A 10955-nucleotide genomic window follows, 5' to 3' on the forward strand; every position below is an offset into this window, starting at 1 on the left:
GCCAAAAATTCAGCCCAACAATGTATAGTCCAAAAAGCTTCAGTCCAAAAAAATCATTCAAATGTAATGTTTTGTTTCTCTCATTCAATATTCAATTGTCAGACCCAAATCAAAATCACTATTACAATATTAAATAGTGAAAATATTTCATTTGATGATCTTAATTAGTATATTGTTACTGTTATACGGTAGGTAACCGGAGATTAATAGATTAGATGACGTTAGTTGGCCCAATTGTCCACGGATGGTAGTCTCCGAGCTGGTTCGCGCGCTGGAGCCTCCTTCCGACTTGTGTGCGTGAGTGAATGGGGGGTGGTACCTGCAAAGACACTCCGATGCCTAAGTTAGCAAGGGTGTTAGCAGGTCTAGAGAGTATTGGGCTTAAAGATACCTGAGGGGTGTCAGTGTATTTATAGTGGTGAGCCAATAACCACCGTTGGAGTAGTGCCGTATCTTTAGGGTGTTAACCGTCCCATTATCTTAGGGCGGTTTAGATATGGCTTGATGAAGCGGTTGGAGAGATTTTAGGGGCGGTTACTCATTTGAATGAGTGTTTATCTGCCAGCTAATCTCATGCCCGACTTCTTTAGGACAAGTCGTAGTCAATACCGACTTCTTGATACTAGGTCGGTGCGTAGTAAGGCTCAATCCTTTGGACTAAGCCTTTCTTTTGGACCTGGGCCTTTATTATTGGGGCAGGGTATGAACAGTGCCCCTACTTGAGCCCAAGATCTCTTTAGAGCTTGGGTTCAAGTATTTAACTCGGGTTCGTAGCCGACTTTCTTGGAGGAAACACGGGTTTTTAAACCGACGTGATTTTCGCGACCTTTTGTTTCTGACAGTTACGTATATTCAAGCGTCGTGTCCGTTAGGGATGCGTTTAGGGATTGATGGCTTTGGTAACGGTGCACTCTCATTAATGACTGCTCCGTTTTTACCATTATGCCCCTTAGCATGTTTATAAATACTTTCCCTCTCTTTCATTTTTCCGTTTCTGCAATCTTTCAAATTTCTTCTTGCTTTGTTCGTGCTGCATTCTTTCGTTTGGAGACTTCTGCTTCTTCCAACCTTCACTTTCGGATAAAGGTTAGCTTTTCTTCTCTCACGACATGCCTTGTGTTTGCATGCTTTTGTTTTGTGGGTAGATAGGTTGGTCTGTAGATTTTGGCTTCGTATCTCCTCCCTTTAGAGACCGTGTTTTTTTATTTTTCTTTTTTTCTTTTTTTAGGTTTCTGTTACCTTTCATAAGAAAAAAGAAAATGGCTTCCGTAGATGTTCTTTCTCAGTGGGTTGACGTCACGGTCCTAGGGGAGGAACCCTTGGTCGACGCTGAGTTTATTACTCATCTTCGTACTCACCACAGGCTTTGTACTTCGGAGGAGGACGAGCCAAAATATGAGTTGGTAATCCCGGGTCCGGAAGATCGGGTTTGTTTTGGGAGGGCCAATGAGGCGGCCCCTCATTTTTTCTTCATGTATGAATGTATGATCACCCGCTTGGGTGTTTTTCTTCCTTTTTCGGATTTTGAAATATCTATTTTGCACCACTGTCGAGTTATCCCTACCCAACTTCACCCCAATTCTTGGGGTTTTCTGAAAATTTATCAGTTTATCAGTCACGCTTTGGACTTTCCGACCTCTTTGAGGGTTTTCTTCTTTCTTTTTCACATGACTAAGCCCTTTAGTGGGCTAAATAACAAGCAACAATGGGTGTCTTTCCGAGCCATACAAGGTCGGAGAATTTTCACCCTTTTTGACGAATCCTTCCATGACTTCAAAAATTATTTTTTCAAAGTGCAAGCTGTAGAGGGTCACCACCCCTTTTTCCTGGATGAGCATTCTTCCCCGCGCTTTCCCCTCTATTGGTTAGAGGCCTCCCCTTGTGAGAAATATGGTCTAGATGACCTGGACGAGGTGGAGGCGGCCATTGTGGGGCTTTTTTGAGAAGCGTGGGGGAGGGCCCCATACTTGGACACTAGAAAATTCCTCCAGGGAACGCCGACCTTTGTTCGGTCGCAACTAGGTAGTACATGCATTTTCTATTTCCGACTTGTTTCTGTCGACTTGAGGTTTATCGACTTGTAACTTTTGCTAATTGTTTCTTTTGCAGACATGGCAAGGAAGAATGCTCAGGAATCTTACCAGAGAGTTCAGTAGGCTAAGGCAAAGTCCTGGGCCAGGGCTGGTGGTGCCAGGGCGATCATCTCTCCTCCTCCTCCTCCTCCTCCTCCTCCTCAGAACGTGGGGACTCCCTCTCAGCCCATTGTGATTTCTTCTTCCACCTTGTCTCGGCCACTCCCTTCCGCCCGACTTCTTCCTGAGCCAGAGAAGAAGAAGCGCAAGACTTTAGAGTCTGGCTCTTCTTTTGATGGTGGGGTTAAGGCGGATGCTCTTGCATTCGTCCGAAAGAACATCTATCCTCATATAAGTATGGATGATGTTTCTGTTCGAAACCACCTCACCATTCTGGCTGAGGAGAGTTTTAGGGCGGCGGGTGTTTATGGCAAGCTTTTGGATATCTTTGAGAAGACTCCCCTCAGCTCTTTGGGGGTAACCTCGAAGGTTGAGGAGTTGGAGGGGAGGCTTCTTTCTTACCAGGACCATGAGAGGGAGTTGAAGGAGGAGGTAGCTAAGCTGAAGGCGGAGAGAGATAGCCTTCGGGAGAAGGAGAGCAAGCTGCGGGCCCAATGCAATATGGAGGCGAGTTTGAGGAAGACAGCACAGGAGAGTTATCAAAGTTTATTTCAGGATCTTGTGTCTGTGAAGAAGGATTTGCTGAATTCTCGGAATGCGTACACCGAGTTGGAGGACTCTATCGCTGATGGTGCCGAGGAGTCATAGAGGATTTTCCTGGAGCAAGTCAGAGTTATCGCTCCCGACTTGGATCTTTCTCCTTTACATCCTGATAAAGTTGTCATTGACGGTGCTATCATGGATCCTCCTGTCCCCGTAATTGTTTCCGAGTCAGAATTGAAGACTCGGGGGCAGAGGATCATTGAGTCCCCTCCTCATTCTAAGGACGCTCCGAGTTCTTTAGTTGTTCCTCCGACTTCCTCTTCCTCTCCTGTGGATGCTTCTCTTCCCGGCCCTGGTGGCGCTCCTCCTGATTCTGGTAGTGGTGATCCGTCTACTCTTCTGCAAAAGTAATTTTTTTATGGCTATATGGGGGCTCGGCCTGTGAGTCCCCCCTTTTTTAAACTCTTTTCATATTGTTGGGTAGTGTTTGAACAATTTCTTTTGGCCTTTTAAGGCCATAAACAAAATATTTTCGCAAGTGCCCTTTTTGAATAAGGGTTTAAATTAACATAATAAATACCCTTTTTTGGATAAGGGTTTAAGCTACCTTACGCGTGTATGCCTTTCTGATTTTTCAAAGTCCTCTTGATCTTTTTCGAAAACCTTTTTCCCTTGGCTCGTCTGCTTTTCCGAGCCTTTTTTGTTTAAGGACTTTTTGGGAGCCTTTAAACTTTTCCCTAGGTTTTTCAATCTCTTTTTGTTATTCCTTACACCCAACCATGTTTTATTGGGTTCTCATGACTTAGGTTATTTTTGCGATGCGTTTTATTCTGCTCGGTTTTTCACTCCGACTTCTGAGTCGAAGTGTTTTCGAGCTTTTCTACTCGGAGTTTTGTTTCGACTTATGAGCCGAGTTGTTTCCGAGTTGTTTACGATCGGCTTATATAACCTCTTTACGCCGACTTGTACCTCGTCGTTTTATCCTGACGACCATCTAGGTCGGTTCATGGGATTTTCACGTTTTGTTGAGCTTAAGTCGGCGCGTTTCGTAGAAAGATTCATAAAAATAAAAAGGAGTTTATAAGAGATATTATGAAAAAGATCTTTATTAATTGGGGAGGTACCTTCTTGCTACTAAGGGTTTTAATAGCCTATTTTCCCTTAGCCTCTACTATGATGCCTCATTAAAAACCCTTCTCCAGAAAAAACCCTTTAATTTTTTTGGGAAAAAATCATGAAGTTGGGAAAAGAGTACATCAGGGAGTAGAGTTCGCTTTTAACTGTAGTACCTTTTCATATTACAAGCATGCCACGACCTTGGTAATTCAGTGCCGTTCAGGTCGGTTACTTTGTAATAACATTTTCCTAAAACTTCATTGACTTTGTATGGTCCCTTCCAATTTGCGGCGAGCTTTCCTTCTCCTGATTTGTTGACTCCAATGTCGTTTCTGATTAAGACCAAGTCATCCGGGGCGAATGTTCTTCGAATGACTTTTTTGTTGTACCTTGTAGTCATCCTTTGTTTCAATGCTGCTTTTCTTATCTGGGCATCTTCTCGGACTTCGGGGAGCAAGTCGAGCTCCTCTTTGTGTCCCCGTACATTTCCGACCTCGTCATGGAGAATTACCCTTGGACTTTGCTCATTGATTTCTATTGGAATCATGGCTTCTACGCCATAGACTAGTCGGAAAGGTGTTTCTCCCGTGGCGGATTGGGGGGTTGTCCTATAAGCCCATAGCACCTGAGGGAGCTCTTCAGCCCAAGCTCCCTTTGCTTCCTGCAGTCTCTTCTTTAGCCCTGCCAGTATGACTTTGTTGGCTGCCTCGGCTTGCCCATTGGCTTGTGGGTGCTCTACTGAGGTGAACTGATGCTTGATTTTCATATTGGCTACTAAGCTTCTGAAAGTAGCGTCGGTGAATTGGGTTCCATTATCCGTAGTAATGGAATAAGGTACCCCATATCTTGTGATGATATTTTTGTAGAGGAACCTGCGACTTCTTTGAGCGGTGATGGTGGCTAATGGTTCTGCTTCTATCCACTTTGTGAAGTAATCTATTCCCACGATCTGGTATTTGACTTGTCTTGGCGCTTGGGGAAAAGGACCTAATAAATCCATCCCCCATTTTGCAAAAGGCCATGGAGAAGTGATACTAATAAGCTCTTCTGGTGGAGCCACGTGGAAATTTGCATGCATCTGATATGGTTGACATTTTTTCACAAATTCTGTGGCGTCTTTCTGCAAGGTCGGCCAGTAGAATCCAGCTCGGATTATTTTTCTGGCTAGTGACCTTGCTCCGAGATGATTCCCGCAGATCCCACTATGTACTTCCTCCAAAACCTCGGGAGTTTTTGAGGTCGGTACACACTTTAACAATGGTGTTGATATCCCTCTTCTGTAGAGGACATTTCTCACCAAGGTGTAGTGTTGTGCTTCCCTTCGGATCTTTTTAGCTTCTTTCTCCTCCTTAGGGAGGATGTCGAATTTCATGTATTCGACTAAGGGATTCATCCATCCGAGGTTTAGGCCGGTTACCTCAAGTACTTCTTGTTTATCTTCTATTTTTGCTACTGAGGGTTCCTGGAGGGTTTCTTGAATCAGGCTTCTGTTGTTCCCTCCTAGTTTGGTACTTGCTAACTTGGATAGGGCATCCGCTCTGCTATTTAGATCCCGAGTTATGTGTTTAACCTCAGTTTCTGGAAAGCGCCTAAGGTGTTCCAAAGTTTTTTCCAAATACCTCTTCATATTAGGGTCCTTTGCCTGATATTCTCCGCTTATTTGGGAGGTCACCACCTGTGAGTCGCTGTATATCATCACCTTTGTAGCACCGACTTTTTCTGCCAACTTTAGTCCGGCGATCAAGGCTTCATATTCTGCCTGATTGTTTGAAGCCGAAAATTCAAATTTTAAGGAAACCTCTATTTGGGTTCCTCTTTCATCTACCAATATTATGCCTGCGCCGTTTCCTGTTTTGTTGGAGGATCCGTCTACATAGAGTTCCCATGTAGTCGGCTTTTCCTCTTGATCCCCTGCGCATTCTGCTACGAAGTCAGCGAGGCATTGAGCTTTGATCGCCGTCCGAGTTTCATACTTTAAGTCGAACTCGGAGAGCTCTATCGCCCATTGAACCATTCTCCCTGCAATATCCGTTTTTTGGAGGATTTGCTTCATGGGTTGGTTCGTACGGACTCTTATTGTGTGGGCTTGAAAGTAAGGTCGTAGCCTTCGTGAGGCTATTACTAAGGAGTAGGCAAACTTTTCTAGTTTGCGGTACCTTAGTTCAGGGCCTTGTAGGACCTTACTGATGAAGTAAACTGGGTGTTGTCCGACCTCGTCTTCTTTTATCAGGGCTGACAAGACAGCCCTGTTTGCTACAGATAAGTACAGAACGAGGTCTTTCCCTGGTATTGGTCGGGTTAGGATAGGAGGTTGGCTTAAAAACTTTTTGAACTCTTGGAACGCCTCCTCGCATTCTGGAGTCCATTCAAACTGGCATCCCTTTCTCAATAAGGAGAACAGAGGAAGGGACTTTAGTGCCGACCCTGCCAAAAATCTGGAGAGGGCTGCAAGTCGGCCATTGAGCTGCTGGACTTCTCTCAAACAAGTCGGACTTTTCATTTCTAGGATGGCTCTACACTTATCGGGATTGGCTTCAATCCCTCTTTGTGTTAGCATAAACCCTAGAAACTTCCCTGCCTCTACCGCGAAGGCACACTTTGCGGGATTTAATCTCATCCCGTGTAGCCTTATGGTATCGAAGACCTGCGAGAGGTCTGATAGGAGGTCGACCTCCTTCTTGGTTTTTACCAGCATGTCGTCGACGTATACTTCCATTAGGGTCCCTAGGTGAGGGGAAAACACTTTATTCATCAACCTTTGATATGTGGCTCCTGCATTCTTTAATCCGAATGGCATGACCACGTAGCAGAAATTAGCTCTGGGTGTGATGAATGACGTTTTCTCCTGGTCTGGCTCATACATCGGGATTTGATTATATCCCGAGTAGGCGTCCATAAACGATAAGTATTGGTACCCCGAGCTGGAATCCACTAGGGTATCAATACTTGGTAGGGGATAAGGGTCCTTGGGACATGCCTTATTTAAGTCGGTATAGTCGACACACATTCTCCATTTGCCATTCTGTTTTTTGACCAGCACTACATTGGCTAGCCATGTTGGGTACTTGACTTCTCTAATGAAACCAGCTTCCAGAAGCGCCTGTACTTGTTCTTCTACTATTAGGGCTCGTTCTGGTCCGAGCTTGCGTCTTTTTTGTTGCACAGGTCGGGACCCTGGATAAACCGAGAGCTTGTGGGACATGAGCCCGAGGTCAATCCCAGGCATGTCAGAGGCCTTCCAGGCGAAGAGGTCGGAATTGTCTCTTAGGAGATTAGCCAACCCTTGTTTTAGAGTTTCCCCTAGGTTGGCTCCTATATAAGTGTTTTTTCCTTCCTCCTTATCGACCTGTATCTCCTCGGTTTTTCCTCCCGGTTGTGGTCGCTGCTCTTCTCTGGCCCTTGCGCCGCCGAGCTCTATTGTGTGAACTTATTTTCCCTTTCCTCTCAGATTTAGGCTTTCGTTATAGCATTTCTTTGCCAACTTTTGATCTCCCCTTACTGTTGCTATTCCCGCTGAGGTCGGGAATTTCATGCAGAGGTGGGGAGTGGATACCACCGCTCCGAGTCGATTAAGGGTAGCTCTGCCGATCAAAGCATTGTATGCTGACCCTACATCTATGACTATGATGTCTATACTCAGAGTCTTTGATTTTTCCCCTTTTCCAAAAGTGGTGTGGAGGGGTAAAAATCCCAGTGGTTTTATTGGCGTGTCCCCTAATCTGTATAGGGTGTCGGGGTAGGCTCTTAACTCCTTCTCATCTAACCCTAGCTTGTCGAAAGCAGGCTTGAAGAGAATGTCCGCCGAGCTTCCTTGGTCTACTAGGGTTCTGTGGAGATGGGCATTTGCTAGGATCATAGTTATTACCACTAGATCATCGTGTCCAGGGATTATTCCTTGCCCATCTTCTTTTGTGAATGAAATGGTAGGAAGGTCGGGTGACTCTTCCCCGACCTGATAGACTCTTTTGAGATGTCTTTTGCGAGAGGATTTGGTGAGTCCTCCTCCCGCAAATCCTCCTGAGATCATATGGATATGTCTCTCTGGAGTTTGCGGTGGTGGGTCTCTTCTATCCATATCATCTCGCTTTCTCTTTCCATGACTGTCCGACCTCTCTATGAGATATCTATCAAACCGACCTTCTCTAGCCAGCTTTTCTATCACATTCTTGAGGTCGTAGCAGTCGTTTGTGGAGTGACCATATATTTTGTGGTACTCGCAATAATCGCTGTGGCTCCTCCCTTTTTTATTTTTAATGGGTCTAGGGGGTGGCAGTCTTTCAGTGTTGCAAATCTCTCTGTATACATCCACTATAGAAACTTTCAGGGGAGTATAAGAGTGATATTTCCTTGGCCTCTCGAGACCGAGCTCTTCCTTTTTCTTGGCTTCCCTTTCCCTCTCTTTAGTTGAGGGAGGGGGTCCAGGTCGCCAACTCAGGTCTCTTAATTTGGCGTTTTCCTCCATATTGATGTACTTTTCGGCTCGTTCCTGTACATCACTTAGAGAAACGGGATGTCTTTTAGATATGGATTGCGAGAAGGGTCCTTCTCTAAGTCCATTGACTAGTCCCATTATGACTGCCTCTGTGGGCAGGTCTTGAATCTCCAAACATGCTTTGTTGAATCTTTCTATATAGGCTCGTAAAGATTCTCCGACCTCCTGTTTTATTCCCAGGAGGCTCGGTGCATGTTTCACCTTGTCTTTCTGAATTGAGAACCTCATCAAAAACTTCCTTGAGAGGTCTTCAAAGCTAGTGATCGATCTTGGGGGAAGGCTATCGAACCACTTCATCGCTGCTTTCGATAAAGTGGTCGGGAAAGCTTTGCATCGCGTAGCGTCGGAAGCATCAGCTAGGTACATCCGACTTTTGAAGTTGCTTAGATGATGCTTTGGATCCGTGGTTCCATCGTAGAGGTCCATATCCGGGCTTTTGAAGTTTCTCGGAACTTTTGCCCTCATTATGTCCTCGCTGAAAGGATCCTCTTCACCCAAGAGCGGCTCTTCTTGTTTGTCGCGGGAGTTGTGACTCTTGAGGGAAGATTCCAGCTTTAAGAGTTTTCTTTCTAACTCTTTTCGCCGTTCCATCTCCTCTTTTAGGTACTTTTCAGTTTCCTTTTGCCGCTCCCGCTCTTGTTCTAACTGTTCCAGGCGGCTATGGACTAACCCCATGAGTTCAGTTACATGGGATGGTCCTCCTTTTCTGATTCGCGCCCTTCTGAGGAATTTACCTTCGGGTTCTTTACTTCGGAGGTGCCTTCTCTATGCTGATTGTCAACTTCCTGGTGGAGGGCGAGGTCCGCATCGTTATTGCCTGTGTCCAGATTCTCTTGTTCAGAATCTGTCTCTACATGGCCTTCTTCGTGGGATCTGTCCGCCATCGATGGATAATCTCTCGGGTCCCCGGCAACGGCGCCAATGTTACGGTAGGTAACCGGAGATTAATAGATTAGATGACGTTAGTTGGCCCAATCGTCCACGGATGGTAGTCTCCGAGCTGGTTCGCGCGCTGGAGCCTCCTTCCGACTTGTGTGCGTGAGTGAATGGGGGGTAGTACCTGCAAAGACACTCCGATGCCTAAGTTAGCAAGGGTGTTAGCAGGTCTAGAGAGTATTGGGCTTAAAGATACCTGAGGGGTGTCAGTGTATTTATAGTGGTGAGCCAATAACCACCGTTGGAGTAGTGCCGTATCTTTAGGGTGTTAACCGTCCCATTATCTTAGGGCGGTTTAGATATGGCTTGATGAAGCGGTTGGAGAGATTTTAGGGGCGGTTACTCATTTGAATGAGTGTTTATCTGCCGGCTAATCTCATGCCCGACTTCTTTAGGACAAGTCGTAGTCAATACCGACTTCTTGATACTAGTTCGGTGCGTAGTAAAGCTCAATCCTTTGGACTAAGCCTTTCTTTTGGACCTGGGCCTTTATTATTGGGTCAGGGTATGAACAGTTACTTATGTGTAGGATTTATAATTTTTACTATTGGCTCAACACATACCAAATTAATAGACCAAGCAATTACATCTATTAAAATTTAATTAAAAATATTCACATGCACACGATAAAAGTGTCGGTTTCTGCCATCAACATTTAAGAAATCTATAATGCTCTACATTATTATATGCCATAGAGGTAATATTACTGTTGATTCTATCGAGCAATAATGTCAGCTTTGATTATGCCCGCTATGGTTAATTATTAATTTATTATACTCCAAGGATGCATCATAGTTCTTGGCAGCTAATAGGTTAATTAATCTATCTATATTTTTGCTTTAGTTTCTGTTCAACATATCATGCATGTGCAGTTAATGTATTACATTGTCGAATTTTATGCCATTCATGTGATTTTCTACATGTGTTCACTGCGTATGCTTCTGTTTATATTTCTCTTCGGTCAATGTATGCTGCAATATTGAGATTTGAGAAGAGTTTTTTGCACCTTAGTTAAATAATTCGATGGTGCCGACTTAGCATCCGGTATTTTGTGTCAATCAAAGGAAGAAAATAATGGAAATGTTTCACCTTATTTTATAAATGTTAAAGGTATTTCTCGTTCTAAAGCGGTAGGATTTAAAATATTTTTTTTTTTTGGTTTCCCACGGTATCCCCCAACCCGACAGGTCAAGGATTTAAAATATTTGGATGGCGGTTTTTGACAGATAAAAAAATTAGGCACTTTTTCTCCACTAATAAATCCAAACGACATAAACAAAAATGCTACCTATGACCTAACACATATTGAAGTCTTTTACCAAAGAAATCTTCAACAATAGGAAGAAAATTTAATAGAGAAAGTGTCATTTTCATCGCCGTGCTTTTCTTGTTTAGCATGTCCTTAACTTGTGTCCTTTCCTACTTGTTGCCGTAACCAACTAACCATGATGCCATCATCCCAAAAGCGATACCATGAAAATAATAGGAAGGTTTCTTGGATTCCTTTTCGTTTATATTTTCCTAATGTGACTTTAGTAATACTAAAAGTTCTTAAATGAATTAATGTGGATCTAGGAGAACTTTATTCTTAACCTTACACCGTGGCAGTATGTTTAATACGAGGGCAAACGACTTGTCTTTATGCGTCATTTACCCTTTGAAGGCCCACAAGGCCA

Source organism: Arachis hypogaea, chromosome 9, assembly GCF_003086295.3.
Source record: "Arachis hypogaea cultivar Tifrunner chromosome 9, arahy.Tifrunner.gnm2.J5K5, whole genome shotgun sequence".
Taxonomy (NCBI): domain Eukaryota; kingdom Viridiplantae; phylum Streptophyta; class Magnoliopsida; order Fabales; family Fabaceae; genus Arachis; species Arachis hypogaea.